The sequence below is a fragment of the Nannobrachium achirus genome (genome assembly GCF_963921795.1).
Source record: "Nannobrachium achirus genome assembly, chromosome: 16".
In the NCBI taxonomy this organism is placed as follows: Eukaryota; Metazoa; Chordata; class Actinopteri; order Myctophiformes; family Myctophidae; genus Nannobrachium; species Nannobrachium achirus.
Genome location: NC_137823.1, coordinates 39,427,907 through 39,452,935, shown reverse-complemented (window position 1 = coordinate 39,452,935; position 25,029 = coordinate 39,427,907).

The window sequence follows — 25,029 nt, the reverse complement described above, 5'->3', positions numbered from 1 at the left end:
CACTTTTTACTGACGGGTAAAGGGCAGGGGCCCCCTTTGATGTCTATGTGTGCACGTGCCTACTTTGAGTAGCAGTGTGCCTTCCACACTTCCGCCTATCCTTTTTTTACAGCTCGCTTTTTAAGAACTGCATCTGCGAATGAGGTATCTAGCTTTTGATATCTACTGTATGATCATCATCACGTATAATTAACTTGAAGTGTAATGGTCGCTGTTCCTTTGTCATGGTGCTGAAAGTGTTTAATGATGTCTGCAGTGACATCATGAAGTCACTAAGTTTTGAAAATCAGTCATGTAGGTCCCCCAGTTTCATATGCAGGCCATGCACCCCCGCTTTTGCAATGTTCTTCTGTTTCAACCACATCTATTTTCACCAAATTTTCTTCTATATGATGCTTGTGTTTTCACGGAATTATTGCTATTATATTTTTGCTGCTGAATGTTCAAACATACTGCATCCCCATAATAGTGCACAGAATAGAGTAGCTATAGGGTTCATGGGTGACTGGAGTGGCGCAGCAGTTGACAAGAGGGACCCGTAGACCCAAACTCAGCCGTTACCACTCCCTCCGCACCCCACCCACCCCATGGAACGGTCCCTCCGCACCCCACCCACCCCCATGGAACAGTCCCCCCTCTCTTCCCACACTAAGGACCTCCAGGAATGAATCAACAATTAGGAGTTTGGGATTCTTAAGCGATTGCATTTCCTGAAATTAAGTCATTACGGCAGAGCCGGTGGAGGTCACACCTGACAGGAAGGCCCGAGGGGGCTGGACATAACAAGGCCAAAGGTCATCCAAACACCTCCTTATTTTTATTTTGCTTTGAACGTGTACGTCAACACGTAGTTGGTGCGCTGCACATTCCAAACCACTACAGCTGACGGCTGTTGAATGTGTTTTAAAATTAGCATAAATGTAACGCTCTGAATAATTGCGTATACGCTTGTAGCCCTAGAATCTTTCAATCTTTTCCTGACTGATGCCTTGACAATTTGGTTTTATAAAATAAACTTTGTTTTAACTTTAAGCTCCTCTCCTGCTTTAGCTGCTTATTCTGAGTGCTCGGATCCCCTCGTCCTTTTTTAACAGTGTTTTTCCCACTGATCCTGGCACCACACATACTTTTTAAGACGCTTTTATCTCCCTTGAGCACCCGGTTGTTCTGTTTTTTGATGCCTTGACATTTCTTTCAGGCACTTCAGCTGTATTTCTTGAGGGCATTTTTTTACGGGCTTTTCTAAGCAAGATGCGTAATCAAAGCGCTTTATAATGGTCCATTCATCCAGTGAGCGAACAGTCGATGCCAGCGTCCTCACTTCCCATTTACATGCCAATGGTGGCAAGCTAGCACCGACCGACTCATTGGAGGCGCTGCGGGGTTCAGTGTCTTGCCCCCATGTGGACAGTAGGAGCCGGGATTCGAACTTCCCCCCTGTCTTTGGATTTCTGGAACTAATCTCACACTTGTGTAGCAGTATAAACTTGTGGACACTGCCAGTAGGCCACATATAGTACGTTCCTCCAGCTCTCCAGTCTCCCAGTCCCCCCACTATACTTTTATAAATATTTAACTTCAATAACGGAAGTCAATGGGGCTCTGATCAGGCTGAAACCATGCCCAGATGATCAGTCATAAATTATAAATGCCATAAACGACTGAGGTCATAGATGACTGATAGATAGATTGATAGATGTCACAGGATGGCCACATGAAGTCTGATATCCACACTGTTCCACATGATTCTATTTTAGCATCGTAACGTCCTTGGTATAACTTAGCCACATGAACCCTCGCCACCTTATTTGTGGGAAATGTTATATTATCATCGCTGTCGGGCAGAAACCTCTTCATCTCCATATTTTAACTTTTTGTTTTTTTGTAAATTAACGCCCTACTTGATCATACTACAGCGTCACATAAAAGCTCCAAAAGTAGAAGATCCACTTGTGCCGCATTTCGAGCTTGTGGCTCTGTTGCTTTTGCAATTTCTTTATTTGAATCCTGAAAAGTAACAGTTTTGGACATAATTTATGTGGTTTCCACCTGACAGAAACGATATAAACATTTTAAAAAGCTCATAGCAAAAGTTGCTTGTAAATCAGCTATATTGGCAATACGACGAAGGATAGCCGTATAGTGCTTAAGTGCTTAAATCAAATACAGAACAATGAGACATTTAGTGTTTGTCAGATGTGCGCTCCATTTGCGTGCATGATCAAACCGAAAAACATGGTGTATAAAAACATTTGAACAGAATTTGAGTGAGACGGTTGGTTGTCAAGAAACATATCCACACAAAAAAAGAAAATGGAATAACCACACGAAAGCAATACCACATCTGTCTTCTAAAGTCTTACATTTGCTTCCAGCACCTTGATTTTTTGGGTGTGTGGTAGAACTCATATATTTAAAATATGTGTCTTTTTAAAAACACATCATTTTTTAGGGATATGGGCAGCAGCCCTAGAGTCTGTACGCAACAATCTCCTTGGCTTCTTCTATCACGTCTTTTGCCAAAGAAACAAAGATTTATTCCCAAAGCTATTTCATTCTTTTGACACGAGCACCACTGTATAGCACAGATTCAGCAGAGAGACAGTAATGTCTTTGCACCTGGCCAGCAAAGGGTCCTTTTTATTTAATGGAGAATGAATCTCTCTACTTAATCCCGTATAAGAGACTGTTAGCGCTGTGCAGACGGGGCTACTGTAGATGTGGGGATTTCTTTTCTCCTGGCTTGTACACTTGAGCCAAACAGTGTGAGCCATTGCTCAAACTAAAGGCGAGGTCAAGGAAGTAAGGTTTGATCTGTTATGGCACTCGTGTAATTATTTGGACCCAAGAGGAGGACCTTTACTTTGGCTCCGCTGCTACCATCTAATATTTCACGCGCAGGACGTAAAAGCCGTGTCGCTTGTGCTCGTGCGGCTTCTGTGGGCTCTTAGGTAATCTACTAATTCCTAGATTTGGAACCGAAATGTCCACCTCCACTGTGGTTTGCATTAATTACAGGTAATTGGAAAAACTGTCTACGGCGCAAACTTTTTATTTTGTTTAAAATGTATATATTTTTTGTCAACCATATTTTATAGCAATTACAAACGCTGTAAAGCAGTTATCCTGAAGCGTGCGGAGAACGCACATTGCAGAGTCCGTCAGTGACTGTTGTCCGCCGCCCGTAACTTCTCAATAACCACTTAAACAGGGATAACGTGGAGGTCAGCCCAGGAGAAATGGTGTATAACAACTTTTAAAACCTTTTTATTACGCTGAACCTTAAAGATGTGCAGGCCCCGGCACTGACCCGACTGGGAGTGTAGGAGGACTTTTACTGCGCTGTTAAAACTAAATATTTTTTTCACAGGACGGGGGGAAGAAGAGAGAGAGAGAGAAAAAAACAAAGGTAAAAGTTTAAGGTGGAGAAGTTTCATTCGATAAATCTCCCTGTAATAGGCCGCAGAGAAAAAAGAATTCAGTGAACTCAAGTATTTTCTTTTACAAGTGACTACTTTAAACGAGAGTCCAGCTCCTTTCTATAATATGTCTCCCTTATAGGGGAAGGGCAGCTAGGGGAAAGCGGAAAGCACGTGTTCACTTTTGAAGAGCTTTGGGTGGAACCAGGGGTGTCGCACCAAATTCTGGGCCCTGGGTACGAGGATTCACTGGCGGCCCCCCATGAATGTTCTTCATAGAATGCTCTTCCCATTTAGACTGGGAATGCATTATTACGCATTATTGTCTGCTTTAACTATTGAAAAATAGCAGATACAAGCTCACAGCGAGCTTGTAGATCTGCTATTTTTGAAAAATCGTGAAAATATATGCAAGTCTTTGAATATTTCAAATCCTTCTAATGTTTTTTGAAAAACCAATGTTTCTATGTCAGTGGTGTCAAACCTTTTCATGTGAAGGACCCCCAAAATGATATGTATTTGGCCGCGGACCCCCATCTCAGACCCCCCAGAAGCAAAATTTGAGTTACAAATATTCGCTTAAAAAATACATACTGTATATTCAAAAATAGCAGACCTACAAGCTTGCAGCGCGGCACTCGGTGCCGCGATGTGAGCTTGTATATCTGCTATTTATCAATAGCTAAAGTATAAAATAATTAAGGCCCCTCCACCTTGGGCCCTAGTAACCCAGTCCCACTTTCCCCCCCTTGTGACGCCCCTGGGTGGAACTGTGATGGGAGAGGAGAGGAACCGGGGCGTCCGTCCGTCCGTCGGTGCGTCCTCGGGCTGGGCATTGAACTCCGAGGTGGGCGAACTTGTCCTCGGCGCGATCATTTGCGATTTAATTGTTGCTAAGGCAGCTGGTGATGAGTTACTGCCCCGCTGCACGCGGACAGCAGAGTGACAGCATGACAGCTTTATAGGCGGGAGGAGGGAGAAGATGTTAAAACCTGGAGGGCCTGCTGGCCAAAGCATCATCTCTGCAGGGCTGTCTTTGAAAATACTCCTGCTGCCACAGCACTTCCTACAGTACACAAACCGTACCCCCACTCATCTCTCTCTCTCTCTCTCTCTCTCTCTCTCTCTCTCTCTCTCTCTCCATCTGCATCTCTCTCTACTTTGTTAACGAGCCATGAAATATCAACCATACTGCCCTAATATATCACATATTGTCGCTGACTGACTGTCGGCTGTCGGAAAACCTTGTATCTCCATTTTGTATTTGATCATATTTGTTTCATTGATATTTTGTACTTTGTCGTATGAAAGTGTCACACCAGAAAGGAGTTAAAATAGCTCTGAGCTTTTAGATCAGTTATTTTTTGCCTTCAGGAAGATTTAGATTTTTTTTTAACATACCCGTCTATAATTTGCCCTAAAATCACGCAAAGTATACAGTATGTCTAGTGTCACGTCATCAACATGGATCTGTCCCATTTAGCGCCACCATCAGGCCAATTTTTACATGCGACCTGAAGGTCGCTTATCTCCAGATTAGGGAGTCTTACTGTTTTTTACATACCCGTCTATAAAATCCCAAAATAGGGATGCCACTTTGAATATGGTTAAGACTATATGTGGGTTTTATACATATACTAATGACAAGTATTAACAAGAGCTAGGGACTATAAATAATACACTGGAGCTATTGGAACACAGGTTGTTTTTTCCATTTCCTGAAGTAATGGTTTTGGACTTAAGGTTTCCATCTGACAGCAACGATGTGTTATTTACAGTAGACCTGGGACAGGATAGAAAGATGACTGATAGGGCTGAGTATTGGCAAGAATCTGGCACCACGGCCTGGGAGGATAGTGTAGCGGGCAGGGGAGTCACAAGGGCGGGGGGGAAGTGGGACTGAATTACTAGGACCTACGGTGGAGGGGCCTTAATTATTTTATACTTTAGCTATTGAAAAATAGCACAGAGTGCCGCGCTGCGACCTTGTAGATCTGCTATTTTTTAAAAGTCGTGAAAATGTGTGCAAATCTTTGAATATTTTTTAAGGGAACATTTGTAACTAAAATTTTGCTTCTGGGGGGGTCCCTGGAACTAAATATTTTGAGATGGGGGTCCGTGGCCAAATACATATAATTTTGGGGGTCCATCACATGAAAATGTTTGAGCACCACTGACATACTGTGAAACAGGTTTTTCAAAAATAAACTTAAAGGATTTGAAATATTCAAAGGCTTGCACAATTTTTTAAGATCTTTCAAAAATGGCAGATCTACAAGCTCACAGCGCGGCACTCGGTGCCGCACTGTGAGCTTGTATATCTGCTATTTTTCAATATTAAAGTACCCAGGGCGACACCCCTGATGATAGGGCTGAGTATTGGCAAGAATCTGGCACCGCGGCCTGGGAGGTTAGTGTAGCGGTCCAGGCACCCAGGCTGCTAATGCAGCTGAGAAGGTTCGACTCCCCATCCTGACGACCTTCGCTGCGCGTCACTCCCCATCTCTCTCCCCATTTCCTGTCAGACTAGTGTTCACTATCAATAAAGGCAGGGAAAGACCCCAAAAATAGAAAAAATAAAAAAAATAAAAAAAGAATATAGCATGCACCACCATACATTTCAATATATTGAGATTTATTGCAATACATATATTGTAATTTAAAGAAATGTAATTTTAGGAAATAAAGAACGCATCACCATTATGCATAACATCTGAGTTATTCATGTTTATCACAGTACATTAACATTATAGCACTACTTTTTTAGCAATCTGAATAAAGGAATTAACAACAATTAACACGTCAGTAAAAAATATATTTAAAAAAAAGCAATAGTATTGTGATACTCAAAATGTTTACATAATTGCTGTAATTTTATAGTTTTGTGTTGTATTTTCCCCATGTCAAAATGACTAGCAGAAATACTTGGCCTTCTAGGTCTTCTGTATTATAATAATAATATCCATAATCTCTATTGAGTCAAAGTGTGTTGCAACAACGCTGAAATATTCAACTTCCAACTTTAAACTTTATCTGTCCCCGGACGGCAATTGGTTTTGCAGCAAGGCGTACATACCGTACAAGACGATGAAATACAAAAAGCCTCCATGCATTGCAATTTATTTTTGACGGTTCGTGCTGGCCGTTGAAGTATTCAGCTATGAGAAAGGTATACAGTAGGAGCTAAATCATGTTTATGTCTGAGTTTATTAACCACTAATGGGCGTGATGGAGTCGGACATGACAGAACACCCACCATTCTTATGTTGTGCTGAAGGTCAGACGGCCAGGATTTTATCCCATTAACCCTCAAATACCAGGAACACGCCGCCCGAGTCGTGTTAGATTTTAACCACTTTAACCATTGTTTTACGCTTTAACTTTAGAAAAATAGCATATACAAGCTCACAGCAACCTTGTAGATCTGCTATTTTTTTTTAATCGTGAAAGCGTGTGCAAGTCTTTGAATATCTTTGACCCAAATCCTTCTTCTAAACCATGCTGTTCTCAAACCTTTTCATGTCAAGGACCCCCAAAATTACAGGTATTTGGCCGCGTACCCCCACCTCAAAATATGTTGTTCCAGGGACCACCCAGAAGCAAATATTTGAGTTCGCTTTGATCGCTTTTAAATATTCAAAGTCTTGCAAAAAAGTCAAGATTTTTCAAAAAATAGCAGATCTACAAGCTCGCAGCGCGGCACTCGGTGCCGCGCTGTGAGCTTGTATATCTGCTATTTTTCAATAGTCAAAGCATTAAATAATTCTAGGCCTAAATGGGTTAATGCAGGGCTTCCCAGCCTCTTCTGGATCACGGCCCACTGGGAGAATTTGAAAAGGCCCACCCATCTGATTCTGACCACTTAACACGGGTGGGCCACCTGCTTTCAGATGTTGGTAGACTAAATTAAAGTATTTAGTACAATCAGAGCTTGTTAATTTTATTGATCAATCAATCGATTGTTTTCCGGCTTGGATCAGTGTAACTCAGGGGTCTTCAACAGGGGGTCCTCAGAGTCACTACAGGGGGTCCTCCAAATCTCTGTGTGATAGAGACTTTTTTTCCTCCTTTTACATATTAACCACTTGAACCCCAGTGTCCATATTCGGAGAACTTTAGCCAAAAATAGCAGATCTACAAGCTCACAACGCCTCGTTCTGCAAGCTTGTAGATCGTCTATTTTCGGCAAAGAGTTTTGGTGTAGAGGGGAAAAAGAGCAGACTAAGTATAGAGTGAAAGGTAAAGTTTATTAAGTATTGACGGTTCAAGTGGTTAAATATCTGAAAACACTAATTGACATGATTTCAAAATACACTGATGATTGTGCTGTCAAAAGATGAAACTAAATGGAATCTATTAACAGGTTGTGGGGGTCCCTGCTTCGTCTCTCTCTCAACTAAGGGGTCCTTGGCCAAAATGTTGAAGACCCCTGGTGTAGCTAATATAGTATCACTTCCTAATTTATATATATATTGTCTTTATATTAATGTTATATTCTCATTCAAATCTTAGTGTTTAGCCAAATGTTTGGGGGGCCCATAGCAACATTCTCGTGGTGTCCCACCAGTGTACCCTCAGTCCACAGGTTGAGTACCAGAGGCATTACTGTATTGGACCTACCAGAACCAAAGCACACTCTCTTTTCTCTCTCTCTCTCTCTCTCTCTCTCTCTCTCTCTCTCTCTCTCTCTCTCTCTCTCTCTCTCTCCCTCTCTCTCATTCCCTCCATCTCTCCTGCAAATGCTGCGCATTCCTCTTTGTTTGCTCATGCAGAGAGAGAGAGAGGGAGAGAGAGAGATAGAGCGCTCCCCTCCCTCCACCGCCCCGCGGAGCCCCGGCCTGCATGACTTTCCCAAAGCCGATATTAATATCACAGGCCATTGTAAGGGAGTTATTTTCATGGAAGCCCCAGAGGAAGTCACGTGGCTATGATTAGTCCCCCGGGGGCCGCCGGGGGTCTCCATTAAGCGCGTTGTTTTAACTCATTCAGAACGGGTACACTATATTGTGTATCATTATTGTATGCTTTAACTATTGAAAAATAGAGCTTGTAGATCTGCTATATTTGAAAAATCGTGAAAATTCGAATTTTGACACGATTCTATAAGTGTCTTTTGAATCCTTCTAAGGTTTTTTGAAAAACCTATGTTTCTATGTCAGCAATCTGGTCAGCCTTCGTCAAAGAAAATGTCCTTTTCACCTAACTGGAGCTCAGTTAGTCTGTTCTTGAGAGACTACTATGTCAGTGGTTCTCAAACCTTTTCATGTGAAGGACCCACAAACCGATATTTATTTGGCCACGGACCCGCATCTCAAAATATTTAGTTCCAGGGACCACCCAGAAGCAAAATTTGAGTTACAAACGTTCGCTTTGAAAATACATATATTCAAAGATTTGCACACATTTTCACGACTTTTTCAAAAATAGCAGATCTACAAGCTCGCAGCGCGGCACTCGGTGCCACGCTGTGAGCTTGTATATCTGCTATTTTTCACTGGTTAAAGCATTCAATAGTTCTAGGCCTGAATGTTTTAACTCGCATAACCACCAATGATGTGGAAAGGGCCGAGGAAGCGGCCATCACTCTGGAACGCACGGGGTGTTTTCTGAGCACCTATTTTGTTAATGGGCCCAGAATCCCACCACCACCACCGCCTCCCAGCCCCTCCACCCCTAATCCCCCCCACACCCTACACTCCTCGCTGTGTGTGTGTGTGTGTGTGTGTGTGTGTGTGTGTGTGTGTGTGTGTGTGTGTGTGTGTGTGTGTGTGTGTGTGTGTGTGTGTGTGTGTGTGTGTGTGTGCGCGTGTGTGTGTGCGTGTGTGTGTGTGTGTGCGTGTGTGTGCGTGTGTGTGTGTTTTTCTTTTGGGTGGTGGGGAATTATTCTTAAGCAGTGGCTTCCAGAGAAACCGTACACACACACACACACACACACACACACACACACACACACACACACACACACACACATACACACACACACACACACACACACGTGTGTGCGTTTTGCACTGACCTGCAGTACTACCATTAAGATTGATAGCAATGGGATCTGGTGGTGGTTAACACACTGTTTAATCCCGGAGGAAAGACGGGGGGAAAAAATAGAGGAGAAAAAGAAAATGCGGGGGAAAAGACAACACGGAAAGAGAACAAGGAGCTGCACACTCACACACACATGGACGCACGTGCACACACACACACACACACACACACACACACACACACACACACACACACACACACACACACACACACACACACACACGCTCAGCAAGTCACGTCCATCGCGCCAGGCCTGAGCAGCCTCCAATGCATCCACCATCAGTGGTGGAAGAAGTACTAAAGTTTTACTAAAGTAAAATTATCAATACTACCATGTAAAAACATTGTGTTAGAGGTGAATGGTCTTCTTTGAAAATATAACTTGAGTAACAGTACAAAATTATTCAAAATATAGCAGATCTACGAGCAGCTTTTTTTCCCTCGCATAGACAGAAGTATAAAACAAGGCTTTAAATGCAAGTTGGGAAAAAAAGCACAATATTTGCCTCCGAGATGAAGTCAGAGTAGAAGTATAAAATGTCCAATAAGTACCTTTAAAATTGTACTTGCTGTAAGGCAAGGAAAGGCAGTTTCATTTCAACAAGGCAATTCAATGTGCTGTACACAGAACATCATGCAAATGAAACACAATTTAAAAAAAATGACATTAGGATGCTGGCTGCATAAAACAAAAAAAGTGAAAATGTACTACAGAAACGGTTGCAATGTAGAAGAGGGAAAAGAGAAAAAGAAAAGTGAACTCGATCAAAAGCAGCAAAAACAGAAAAGTCTTGAGTTGCGTTTTTAAAAGAAATAAGCGTGGCAGCAGACCTGTAGTTTTCTGGGTACAGCACTTGATTTACAGTACTGGAGTACAGTAGCCTATACCTGGGTACATTTACCTAGTTACTTTCCCCCACTGGGGGGCCGTGGAGGGGGCGAGGCACCCCTCTCAGATCCATTGACTCTGTCAGGTTACTACTTAAACACACATGAGTGCAAAAAGCAGACATGGCCACATGCAACGTACGCTTCCCCTCATAAGTCTGTTCACCTCGCGTCTTGACCCCACCGCCACTGGGCCACTTCCAGCCAAACAGGAAGCTCTGGGTCCACGGTCCACGCACACACAAGTCACTTGACAGCTTTGCAGATGGACTATTTGGTGATCTTGTGCTCGTAATGTGTCCCCATCCGGTTCCACGCACGTTTCTTTGGAACGGTTCCCACATTAGTTAAGTACTCAAGCCCTCTAGATCAGGGGTTCCCAAACCTTTTTGTCTCAGGGCACCCCATAAATACTTTTTTAATCCGAGGCACCCCTACATTATCATCGTTGTCGGGTGGAAACCGTTCGTTTTGTATTTATCATCTATAAAATGTACTAAACTAGTGAAAACGGCAGTGTGTTTGTAGATCGGCTGTTGTCACTAGTTTTGTGCGACAGAGGTTTCTGCCTGACAGTGACGATATTTTAGTGATTATGTTGCGAGGAAAATGTTGAGATAACAGCCATTTTAGTTAGAACTGACTGAAAATAACTTTGTACTTGCGTTGTGTTGTGTTGTTTTCCCAGAATATGGATGGTGGGGTTCAAGTGGTTTAGCACTCAAGCCCTATTAAAAAAAACTTCCAAAAATAGAAGATCGCATTGTGGCATGTTGTGAGCTTGTAGATCTGCTATTTTTGAACGGTTCCAGACATTTGGAACCGTTCCCACTAAAGCATTAGTTAAGCGACTTAACATAATATAACATAATATACTATGGCTCATAATTGTCAAACCAGATTTTTTTTTTCTGCTTCCAAAAAAATAATGATGACAAAGAACAGACCGCTACAAGAACTGGCTTTTGAAAATGAGAAAAGAAAGGGGGAAATAAACCCCAAACCCTACAAATTATTTACCTAATAGCAATGTTCATGTCGATTTCCTTGAAAATCGATCATATCTTTGAAACGTCCCTTTTGAACTAATGTCCGTTCCCTATATCGATGGAAACGACCCTGCTGTGAAATAAACGGATCACATTTTCAGGCATCAGGCAGGGGTGGGAAACCTCCAGTGGTTGAAAGTAACTAAGTACATTTACTTAATTACTGTACTTAAGTGCAATCAATGTTGCGGTATTTGTACTTTACTTGAGTATTTCCAATGTCCAATACTTTTACTTCTACTCCTCTACATCTTGGATCCAAATATTGTACTTTTACTCCACTATATTTATTTGAAAACTTTAGTTACTGGTTACTTTGCAAGTGTAAATTATAATATCATAAAACACACATTAACCCACTTTAGCCCTATTTTATACCTTGGCTATTTGAAAATAGCCGATCTACAAGCTCACAACGCGTCGCATCGCAACGCGTTGTGAGCTTATAGATCTATATTAACCCACTTTAGCCCTATTTTATACCGTGGCTATTTGAATATAGACGATCTACAAGCTCACAACGTGTCGCGATGCGTCGCATTGTGAGCTTGTAGATCTGCTATTTTCAAACATTTAGTACTTTTACTTTTGGTACTTTAAGTGCATTTTGATGGAAATACTTTCATACTTTAACTCAAGTGCATTTTTTATTCTGGACATTTACTTGTAACGGATTACATCTACTGTACAGGGCAGTATTGATACTTTTACTTAAGCACAAAAAGTGAGTACTTTTTCCACCACTGGAAGCCTCTCACACAGACCACTCTCTCTCTCTCTCTCTTGCCTGGTCTTCCACTTAATGCAGTTGCTATAATGAACACAAAACCCTGGCAGATGTACTGGACACATCCAGTCTTTTCTTTGGATTACTGACAGCGTATATTCACGGGTTTGGCTTCGGACGCGGAGAACGACACAGGTCAGCGCGGGGTCGCGCAGGAGCTCAAGCGTCCATTAACACTCGAGGAAACATGAATGGCCGCGGAGAAACAGGAAGAGGCTGTCACATAAGAGTCTGTTTTCCCCTGTAAAAATGGACACGGTGGTGCCGAGAAGCACTGTGAACGACACGACGAAGCCGCTTTCTCCTCCGTCGTACGAGCAGCACAAGTCTCCCTGGGGAATTAGCAAAGTGTTAGGCTGGACTGTCCAGTATTTCTTCAATTACATTTCAATATTATAGGACTTTTATTTATGTGTGTGTTTGTGTGTGTTTCTATATGTGTCTTGGAGCACGGGGAAGGTAGTTGCAATAAAACCACCTTGCCAGCAAATGAATTCAATTTTATTATTAATAATAATATTAATAGGAGGTTGTCCAGTTCACGTCATTTTTGCAAATCGTCGCCGTCGGGCGGAAACCTTGTATGTTCAAAAATTGAAAAAATAAATCTAAGTTCCAGTGGATTCAATGTACAGTAGTAATCATAAGTTCTTGCTAACACTTTTCATTGGACACACTTAACCAGTTTCAACCCATCTTTATTTGGGCGTGTTATTATAGGCAAAACTTTATTGTAACTTTTTTGCAATACGGCAAAGTAGAAAACAAGGGGCGTTCATTTATGACCGGACATAAAAAGGTGGAACATGGAGATACGTGGTTTTTCAGAAGATGGTTAGAGCTCCGGACGAGACCTTCCACCCCGGCAACATCTGCACGTCGTAGCGAAATGATGTAAGCAAAAAGGTTCCCGTCACTTTTCCCTTATTAATGTCAGCTCCACGTCGGGGCGCCGCGCTGCATAAACACCCACACACATGTTCACAATGCACACGCAGCCGGATTCACGTGGGCCCCATTTGACCCGCGTGTGTTAAACTGACACACATATAATAACCCGGCTATCCCGGCATTTCCCCCCGCCCCCCTGGCCGGTCCCGATTGGACCGGGGGGAAATGGAAGATCCACATGGAGGGGCTCGTGACACCGCGGACCCTCTGGCTTCCCCCCACCCCCCCACCCCCCCAGGCCGACCCGAGACCAGAGGAGGGCCGGGGGCCGGGCCCCGGCCCCGGCCCTCGCTACGACATTAACCCAATTAGTCCTAGAATTATTGAATACTTTAACTATTGAAAAATAGCAGATATACAAGCTCATGAGTGCCGCGCTACGAGCTTCTATGTGTGCAAGTCTTTGAATATATGTATTTTTATAGAGAACATTTGTAACTAAAATTTTGCTTCTGGGGGTCCCTGGAACTAAATATTTTGAGACGGGGGTCCGTGGCCAAATACATATCATTTTGGGGATCCTTGACATGAAAATGTTTGAGCACCACTAATAGAAACATAGGTTTTTAAAAAAGCTTAGAAGGATTTACAAGACACTTATAGAATCGGGTCAAAATATTCAAAGATTTGCACAAAATTATACAAGCTCGCAGCGTGGCACTTGGTGCCACGCTGTGAGCTTGTATATCTGCTATTTTTCAATAGTTAAAGCATAAAATAATGGTTAAAGCTATACTGTGTAAGTTGCTCAACTAGTGGTCAGTAGCGTTATAGCAAACCGCGGTCGCGTCTGCTTTTTTCGGACGTTTTTCGCCACGGACCGGCCTTCAGACCACCGCGTCCGCCTCACCTCGCCGAGACCTATCCATAGAGGTCTTTCGTGTCCCTCTACGAGCCTCGGTTGGGGAGATACATGCTAGACTCCTAGCCCATTGTAAACACTGCAGTGTATTTCCTGAAGAGCTCGGCAGTGTATGATCTGGGCTTTGATTGGCCGGTAGGGAGACACGTGTACAGAATGATGCATATGACGTAATTTTGCCAGGAAAAACAGCCCCGGTCACGGCCACCAGGGCTCAGTAGAACACATATAAAGAAAAGGCTTTGGGAGCTGAAATGAACAGAGTGGGTGTTCTAAAACTTTAGAGATTTAATAATTAGGACAATTTTAAGAATTCTTTTATTAAAAAAGTTACATAGTATAGCTTTAAAAGTGTTAAGGGCCTAAATAGCTTAACTGGAGCAGGTGCAGCGAGCTAGCGGCTTGTTTTTCTTCGTTGGGCTCCTCAGGAAATCATAAAGCAAATATATTGCCGGAGGATGGTTTTCGGGGTGCCCTGTGAGCAAACTGAGAGGGGAAATGGATCAACGAGCGGCCACCGGGGACAGTAAATCAACAGCCTAAAAGGAGAGGCTGAATGTACTGTGGAGGCCCCCATGAGCCCGGCCCCAAGGCCGGGGCCTCTGTCAGTCAGAGCCCCGGTGTTAATGTCAAAGCCAGCTGGACCTGGCTGCGTGTGCCTATAAGGAAATGATTGAGCTGTCCGTGTCAATCGCCGGCGCACCGCTAGAGGACATCATGTCACAGGCGAGCATTCCAGGAGGAGAAACTGTTTTTAGAGCCCTTTTTCCGTCCCAAAAATTCCTCCCACAAAACTCCACTATCGCTGCTTAGTTGTGACCTGAAGAGGAAGGTACCGTAAAGTTCTCACAAGACGTCCCAGCAGGCAGCGTTTCGGTGTCTCGTTTTTATGGGAAGAAATGCCCGATTTTAATGCTCCGTCGTATGACGGTGTCGCACGGCCTAAAATAGCCAATCTCTAAGCCCACCACACGTGGCAACCGCAACGCGATCGTGAGCTTACAGATCGGCTATTTCCGGTGCACGACACCGTCTTCGTACGACAATGTGCAAATAAATCCAGCCTTGAGAACTTTTTTGGACAGAAATATTTAGTGGGATTTCTAAGCATCTTCCCAGGAACAAACCAACCGCGCTGCCGTTTTTGAAAAGCAGGGAGCATCCATTCCGCCGTGCAGACACTTTAGGAGTAATGGGTCAGCACTAATCGATTCGTCCTGCCTGCTTAGGCCCAAGTGAGATATCGCCGTCCCCTCTGTCAAATGCCTCGGTGCACACAAACGTCTCGCTGGCTTGGAAAACACTTTCTCTTCCTCTGCTACCGCACTTGATTCAATCATCGTCAATCAGGACCATATGGTATTCCTTTGCCTGCTCCCACCCTCTCCCTCATGCCCCAGTCACCACCACCGCAGTGTGTCGGGTGCCACACACACACACACACACACACACACACACACACACACACACACACACACACTCTACGATGTGTTTTCTTTCACCTAGTTTACAAATTAGAGCAGCTGAGGTTTGCCGCCGCTTCACACCAAGGTTGCCAAATTCGCTTATTATAAGCGGCGTTGGGCTTGTTTTTCTGTAAAGTCGCATATCGGTAGGTTGCGGTTTTTGGGGCTTCTTTCTAAATGCAGCTGCTTTTTTGGGCTTGCTTCCTAAATGTTGTTTAAAAAAATGTCATGTCAAGGATCCCCCAAATTAACGTGGATTTGTCCACGGACCCCCATCTGAGAACATTGAGCCAGCGGCACCCCCTAACAGATTTGTGTTGTAAAAAATAAAAAATAAATCCACATTTGTCACTTTTTTACAATCTACTCTTCAAGCTCCCAACACGTTACGAAGTGACGCGGTGTGAGCTTTTATAGTAAAATGGCTACTTTCAAATAGCCAAGGTATGTATTGGTTTAACCCGTTTATTTTAAAAACGCCTTCTAAATCCTGACAAAGTTTTCTATAAAAAACGTATTATATTTATTCAAAAATTACAAAAAACTATGTTGAAATATACTCTACATAGCAACAATAACCCCAAAAGGGTTTCACGCCCTAATTGGGTTAAACTGCTCATGTGGCCTATAGTCGCTTCTTTTGGGCTTGTTCTTTTCACAGATCCTGGTCGCTTATTCCTGTCCCTAAATGTGGCAACAGTGCTTCACACAGGCTGGTAGCTGCCAGCGAACAGCGGGGCCCAGGCCGCCTCCTGAATGGACCATTATATGGGCTCTGTGTATGCATGTATGTGGACACCGGCTGGTCCAGCCCAATTCTTCTGATTGAGTGTTTCAACACATCATATAGGGAAACAGCTGTAGTACAAATTAACGTGTTGGCCTGTGACGTTGACAAATGCGCTGCCTGGAATCCGTTAGGGCCCCGCCGAGTTTCCAGTAGCCCCCCTGTTATATGCTTGCCCACCCATAAGAGAGCCAGCCACCCTCGCTATAAATACACCCTGCACGCAAACATGCACCATACACGCCGCTTAACCACTTAAAACCTACTTTGTTGACCGGAGTCCCCCAGGGGTCTATACTTGGGCCCCACCTTTTTTATTTTTTCCTTCTACACCAGGGGTCTTCAACGTTTTCAAGCCAGGGACCCCTTATAGCTTAGAGAGAAATGAAGCAGGGACCCCCACTACAATTTCTATAAAATTGTGTTGCAGATTAAAAATCTTCATAGATTTCTTAGACAGCTTAGACTGTTTGACAGCAGTGTCATCATGTTGGAGTAATGTCTGTTTTCAGACATTTAACCACTTGAACTGTCAAATACTTTAGTCTGCTCTTCTTTTCCCTCGACAAACCTCTTTGACAAAAATAGCCGATCTACAAGCTTACAACGCCTCGCAGCGCGAGGCGTTGTAAGCTTGTAGATCTGCTATTTTTGGAGCGGTGAAAGCGCTCCCAATAGACAGGTATGTCCGTGGGTATGTGGCTGGGTGGCTGGCTGGGTGGCTGGCTGGGTGGCTGGCTGGCCGTGTGGCTGGCTGGCCGTGTCCGTAGTCTGGCAATACCTTGAGTGGCCACACACAACACACTAGTTAAAGGAGGGGCGCTGTTTTGTGCAGGCCAGGCACACTCACCACTCACTCACAGGCACAGTTTACAGTTTACAGTTTAGGCATTTAGCAAACTGCTCAGATTCACCGCTCCACTTCGAACCGAGGTTTGATTTTGGCTAATGTTCCACTCAGAATAGGAATGTTAAATGTAAGGGTTCGAATGGGAAATGTAAAAAAACATGATCCTATCACACAAAGATTTGGCGGCCCCCCTGTAGTAACTCTGAGGACCCCCTAGGGGTCCCGGACCCACTGTTGAAGACCCCTGGTTTAACCACTTAAAACCTACTTTGTTGACCAGAGTCCCCCGGGGGTCTATACTTGGGCCCCACCTATTTTTCCTTCTACACCAAATCTATTTGCTGAAATTAGTGTCTATTATTCGCGGCGAGTTGTGAGCTTGACTTGAAAAAGCTTGTCTCTATGATATGAAAACAATCACGTTATAGTAGATGTGCTGTGCAACACATATAACTTATTGAACCGTTTGAATTAATTGATATCAGGTGTCATATCCAGCATCCTTGTTTGTTTTTCTCACACACACACACACACACACACACACACACACACACACACACACACACACACACACACACACACACACACACACACTCTCTCTCAAAAGTTTCACAAAAACATGATGTATGATGCAATAACAATTATACATTTCTTAAGAAAATATGACATAACATGATTCCGGTATGTTTTAGTGACATTCTTTTTTTAAAGTTTAAAGTGTTAATAGTTTGATGAATCTCAATCTCAATCGCATCATTATTTGCAATTATTTTGGCCAGGGATAATTGTGGCATGAATGTTTCATACCTTCCCATGCACGCACGCACGCACGCACGTACGCACGCACGCACGCGCGCACGCTTGCACACACACACACACACACACACACACACACACACACACACACACACACACACACACACACACACACACAGACACTATTAATGGCCCTACAGCTGTATAGTTATTTAACCACGTTCAACCTGGCTTCCCTATTTTTGGCATATTATGTTGGTGATGGTGATAGAAATAGTAAAAAAAGAAAAATCTAAATGAGAGAAAAGAGCCAATATACACATTGGCCAAGCTCGTGTCTATTTTTGCTGTGCAACATGATCAGATGATGATGTCTAAAACATTGGTTCTCAAAGTGGGTTCCGGAGGGTCCCTAGCAAAAGTAGTTAATATAGCATCAGAATCATTTGAACCGCTTTATCCATTTATACGCTGGCTATTGAAGAACAGCAGATCTAAAAGCTCAAAGTACGTTCTTTTTCTCAAATTCTTTTACATAAATCTTCTCTCTTGGGGGTCCCTCATCCCTTGCTCAAAATATTTTCAGATGGGGGTTTACATTTTGGCATCCTTGGCATGAAAATGTTTGAGAACCTGAATCAGTTTTGACAATTAAAAATTTCCATTTTCAAAGTGAGCGTTATTAGATTTTAGGTTTATTATACATTTGTCAGATTTGCATGGCTTTGACATGCTGCTGTCTAAGCAATGTGTGGTTTGAGTGAAAGTGACTTGCACAAAACCATCTCTTGGTATTTTGCAATTGAAAGGAAGACTTTCCGTTACAGTTGGAAAAGAAACTGAAGTATTAAGTAATGCGATTAGCGAAGGTACTTACTTGAGTATGTCCATTTTTCAGTACTTTGTGCTTCTTCTCCACTGCATCTCTGAAGTAAGTATTGTTATTACTGTACTATAAATTTGAAGACTTATTGTTACTTTGTAAAATTTGACTATTATTACAAAACATTTATTAACCAATTAACCCTTCACAACACGGCGTTGTGAGCTTGTAGATCGACTGTTTTTTAAAGCATTTGACACATTTTGAAAACTATGAAATGGGTAATTCTCTGTAATAATGAGTATAGCCTACTTTTACTTATACTTCAAGTACATTTTGAAGCCAATACCTTTGCACCCTTTTTGTAATACTTAACAGAGTAATTCTAACATTGCGGTATTGCTACTTTTACTCAAGTATAAAAAACGGTCTGAGTACTTCTTCCTGTACAGTTCATTTGAAGAGAGAAGTGAAAGTGTTTTTGGGGGGTTAGCTGCTGGAGTCTGCAGCTGGAAGGCAATACCTTCCAAGGCTCATGTAACAGGAAAAAAAAGAAGCTGCTTCCCCTTTTTTTCACCCTAAATGTAATTTCACACTAAATGGAAAATCATTTGAAACTGTAGATATTGTTTTACTCCCGTGCACATGCTCATGTGTCCAATGATAGCGCCCATACCTCTGACCTTTGGCACGGCAGCCGCAGGTACCGGAGTTATTCAGTAGTAGTTCTCAGACTTTTTAAATTTTGAGGAACCACAGTTTGGTATATCCATTAAGGACAGTGGTCCTCAAACTTTTTTCACGTCAAGGACCCCCAAATTAATATGTGTTTGGCTATGGCTACAGACCCATCTGACATGATTTTGTTCCGTGGTTTTCTACAAAATCAGAACTACAAGCTCGCAACACTTCGCATATCAAAGTGTTGTGAGCTTTTGATTAGCTAGTTTCAAATAAACTAGTATGAATTATGTAGGGTTAAAGTTATACTGTGTAAGTTGCTAAACTAGTGGTCAGTAGCGGTATTTCTTTTTTCGGCCTTTTTTCGCCCGGAGTCACTCACGGACCACCGCCGCGGACCACCGGAGCGGCGCCGCAAACCACCGCGACCGATACAAATCCGTGGAGGGGTAGAACGCATCTTTTCTGGCCAGGATTTGGGGATTAAGAGGTTAAAAATCCTTCACCATGGTAAACACTGTAGCTGAGCGAGGCTACTTCCTGAAGAAAGACGCGGCAGATAAGCTGTGATTGGCCGGTAGTGTATCATGTGTGTATGATTCGCGATGTGATTGGCCAACGTATACAGATGATGTAGATGACGCTATTTTTCCGCGAAAACCGGACCCCGGCAAGGATCATAGAAAACTTTAGAAGCTGAAAATAACGGAGTGGGTGTTCTAAAACTTTAGCGATTTAACAGTTAGGACAATTAAAAATTATAAAAAAAGTTACATGGTATAATTTTAAAGTGGTTAAACTGATTCTGATGGTATATTAACTCATTTTGCGCTGGGGACCCCTTGAACCTCCTCAAAGGAACCCTAGGGGTCCCCAAACCCCACTTAAGTATCATGCATAGTAATACATAAGGACCTCAGGTTGACACTATGAGGGGGAGAGAGAATTCTTCTGTTTGGTCCGTTTGATGTCCGTTCTTTCTCCCTGTCCGTACTTGTCCGTATAATTACATACACCACTCAACTGAACGTACTGGACTTGTCCGTAGCAAGATGTACCCACGGCCACCGTTGTCAACTGTAGGGGCAGTAGTGAGGAAAATAACATTTCCTCTGCAAAAAGAGTGTAAAGATGTCGTTCTTATACCTCTATGATACCAACATGGAAAGCGCTTGAACGCCGTTCTCTTATTGATTAATCACCAGATTCGAAAGATGGGGGCTACTCGAGGTGAGTGTGGTTCATTCAGCCAAAAACCGTTTCACTTGCGTTTCAAATCGTATATCCTTTGACTGGCTGGTGATATAACATTAACTGACACAAAGTATTTATAAAAAGACTTGTGTGAATGACAGAGACATTAGAGTGAAATCCTGGTCGGGGCGCGCTGAGCATCTCTTGTGTGCTCTGTGCTGCGAGGCGCAATATGTGGCGCGCCGCCCCAACGGGATCAGAATTGGAGCGGAGAGTGGGTCGGCACGCACATACCGTAGACCAGGCCGAATTATGTCTAGGGTACCAAGCCGAGGGCCACAACATTGCAGGGGGCGACGGTGGCGTTCCCACTACTCCAGTGACAGTTTTCGACGTTGTCGGGTGAAAATCTTGTAAGTCCAAAACTGTTCGTTTTGAATTTATCATTTTAAAAATGATTTAAACTAGTGAAAACAGCCGATCTACAAGCACACAACGCCTCGCGGTGCGAGGCGTTGTGTGCTTGTAGATCTGATGTTTTCACTACTTTTGTGCGACGGCCTTGTATGATTTGCGAAAGAACGTACAAATTTGGAGATACGAGATTTCCACCCGACAACGACTATATACTAGTGTTGTTGCTTCTCTTATACCACCATTATTACTGGGTTTGGTGTGGGCCAGACAGTAGCCTATTGGGGAACCCTGCCGTAGACGAACTAAGGATGTCGACGTAATTACTGCAGTGCACGTACTCTCTCACCCAAAACGTACACAAAATCAAACGTACAGAACTGTAAACGGCCCTTTAATGAACCACTGCATTAGGACATGGACCCCCTTACTGGTCCATTTGGTTTTATTTGTACAGACCGGTTTCCAACTATCAACCCTTTAGCTGGGAACCTCCTCACAGGCCCCTCGGGGTCCACGGACCCCAAGTTGAGAACCACTGTTATACAGCATCAACTGTTTTAGCGTAACGGATGTTAACCTCAATGACAGCGGAAAACTCATAATTTCTCCAGAACACTATCAATACCGATACCACAGCATCTCTACTTCCTCATTCTGAAAATGACACAATGTCACAATTTCCTGTTTTATTCAACATTGATTTCCATGGAACGTACAGTACAACTCCTTTTATTGCCGTTGCCAAACAACACCCATGTTGCGAATGAGCTCATTAAAGTTCATTAAAGGGACATGAAACCCTAAGACAAATTTACACAATCGGCCCGTGTTTCGGGGGAGGGAAGCCGTGCAGGGAGGATGATATTTGTCACCGCACAATGTGCATATATTCCTACGCACTTGTCAGCGTGGAGCGTTGGGGGGCAGTAGGATGGAGGATCTTGGAGAAAAATTGTTCCATTTAGATGTTGTAGGGGCAAAGGCTGTGGACGCCTGGACGTTAAAGGTTTACAGACTTCACCCCTACAATGTGCCCAGAGCCATAGGTGTGCCAAAACCAAAATGTGGAACGCCCTACCGAAGGCCACATACCGAAGGAGTGTGGTTCCCCAGCATCCCTAGCATCCTTTAAAATCGCCCTGAAAAACCACTTACAGGCGGCAGCCATTCGCAACTGACAATAACAAACTTTGTATTTACATACTCTATGTTTTTTTGCACTGTTTATTTTATTTTGATTTCCTTTTTTTTACTAAATCTACTGCATAGTACTGTGTTCAATCCGTCTGTCATTCAATGTTATATGAGATACTTCAATGGTTTCCTATGTAAATAAGCTTAGTCTTTTCTAGGATCTCCTTTTAGTTGACCTTGTACCAGTGAACTGTGCCGTCATGAAAGTGTACTTTTTTCTATGCAAACTTCTAATAAAGTCTTCAATCAATCAATCAAACCAATGTGCAAGCATAGACAGTTGTCGGCTGTATTGTCAATGCACTTACAATGTGTTCTGTCAGGGGATTCTAGGGGGTCCTGCAGGTAAAATGATTGATTAGTTAGCAACCAAATGGACCCTTATAGGTCTGTAACTCTTTGAGTGTGCAAATCATTTGTGCTCTTCCATTGGTCCTATTCATATACAACGTCAGCGCTATGGGGGTCCGTTGCGTATTGGATACCAAACTGGGTGTCCTTGAAATTAAAACGTTTGAGAATGGCTGGCTTACTGTACATCAAGATGTGTCATGTACTATAAGGCCAGCCTTATCCAGTTTTCTTTTGCCATGTTTCTTTTAACCTGAATTGGAAAACAAAACTGCAGAACAAGCCTATACAGTTTCTGCCCCTTTAAGCAGCAGCAGGAGCAGTGATCTAAGAGAAGCTCGTCACCAATTTAACATACCGCTTATTTAGCGCTTTAAAGGGAAGCGTGATGTAGCTGCGTCGACCAAAGCCAGAACTCCTAACCCCAGAGAGTATAGAAGCTAATAATAAATAGTGACTCGGGCCACATGTTGAGTATGAAACGGAGAGTGGCGGCGGCGGGGTGTTTCTGACATGTTCTGTTTACCCTGAAAGGGCTCCGTGTGATGTGCAGCCAGCGTGCTCTTCTGATGCGAAACATCACCCGGCTCGTGTGCAACCAGGAAAGTTGACCCCAATGTTTTTCTTTCAGTCCTATGAGAGTGGCAGAGTGGAGTCGAGCATCTACCCATAAATTTGACTCGTGCAGGGGTATTGGCCTCGCATCAGTTGGGTTGAGCCCGGGCCCCGGAGTGTGTGCCGAGCCCCTTTTCACCGCAGAACCCCACTTTAACTACACAGAACCGACTGTACTCACATCACTCTAGATTTCTTCCATGGTCGCACGCGGCCACCTGAAATCTATAACGCAAAGTTTATTTTAAAATGGAATCGGCGGCAGACACTCGTCATTCTCAACATCATAATTTATGGAGGAGAGAGCGGTTAGTGGAAAACAGTATTTACAGTATCCACTTAAAACTCCATATATTTAGTTGACCGGGGACCCCCAGGGGGTCTATACTCGGTCCCATCCACTTCAGCGGAAAATAGCCGCTCTGCGAGCTCACTATGTGTGGCAAGGCCCATCCGTTGTGAGCTTGTAGATCGGCTGTTATTATGACATGCCGCCCTAAATAGAGTATGCTAGTGTTCATGTGGTTAAAATAGGAGAGGATAATCTGATGGGGGGGAAAAAAGGTGACATTCTTGTTGGTTGAGTTATATTTCTTTCCTGTTTTCATCAGCTGGTTTTGTTGATGACACAGCGGAGCGTTGTCATGCTGACAGGGCAGATGCTGACTGGGTTTTTACAGCTTTGCACTTTCTTCAGATCAAGTGGACAAACAGGCTTGGGTCAGATTATACTAGAATGCAACTGTTAATCAAACTAATAGATTGAATCGATTTAATCTACTATACAGTATAGCAAAGTCCAATAGAGCTGCAACAGTTAAACGCTTTCAACTTCCATCAAAATATTTTACATGACAATGTTGTACAACAAATTATAAAATAGGGCTTAAGTTAGACTAATTGATTTATGTCATTATAAAGAAAATCTATTAACTTTTTTTGTCAATTAAAAAAATATATATAAATAAATAAAATTGTTTCTATATTTATCCGTAATAGAGAAGTATCGCTAAGACTATAATCCATAGTTTGCAGCACTAGATTATACACTTATTCAAAGGGAGCCAAAGCCTGGGAACTATTTTAGCCAATGCAAAGCCACATATTTCATACATGTTTCTGCCAAGAGGGTAACACAATCTCACATCCCACTGGCAAAATTAACGTTTATGAGGGTTTTTAATGGGCTACCTCAGACCTGAGCTTTTTAAAATTATGCGTGTGCTACCAGAGCCTGTAAAATGATTTCAGAGCAATAAAGAAAACATTATTTTCTGCCGCCTTCGCTGAGAACATGAACAACTCCCTTTGACAAGTCAGCTGAACGCCAAGATTCAACTTTGTGGCACATTACTTGAAATAGAGAGGCGTTTTCATAATACAGACCAGGGGTCTTCAACGTTTTCAGGCCAAGGACCCCTTAGCTGAGAGAGAGATGAAGCAGGGACCTTTTCAGATTCCATATAGTTTAATCATTTTACAGCACAATTATCAGTGTATTTTGGATTCATGTCAATTTGTGTCTTCAGATATTTAACCACTTGAACCGTCAAAACGTACTAAACATGACATTTCACTCTCTACTTAGTCTGCTCTTTTCCCCCTCTACATCAATTGCCGAAAATGGCCGATCTACAAGCTCACAACGCCTCGCAGCGTGAGGCATTGTGAGCTTTAATTAACAAAATATATACATTATTTAAATACAAGTTAACACTCAAACATGTGGGCCTACAGTACAAGTCCCCTCCTGTATAGCTGTCTGTCCGGACTAACGTCTGACTAACAGAGCTTTTTACAATGTTTTATTAGTGTTTTTTAAATCCAAAAAGAGAGATACTGCATATATCATGGAAATACTGTAAATCGTGTATTATAAAACATCTACAGGTGC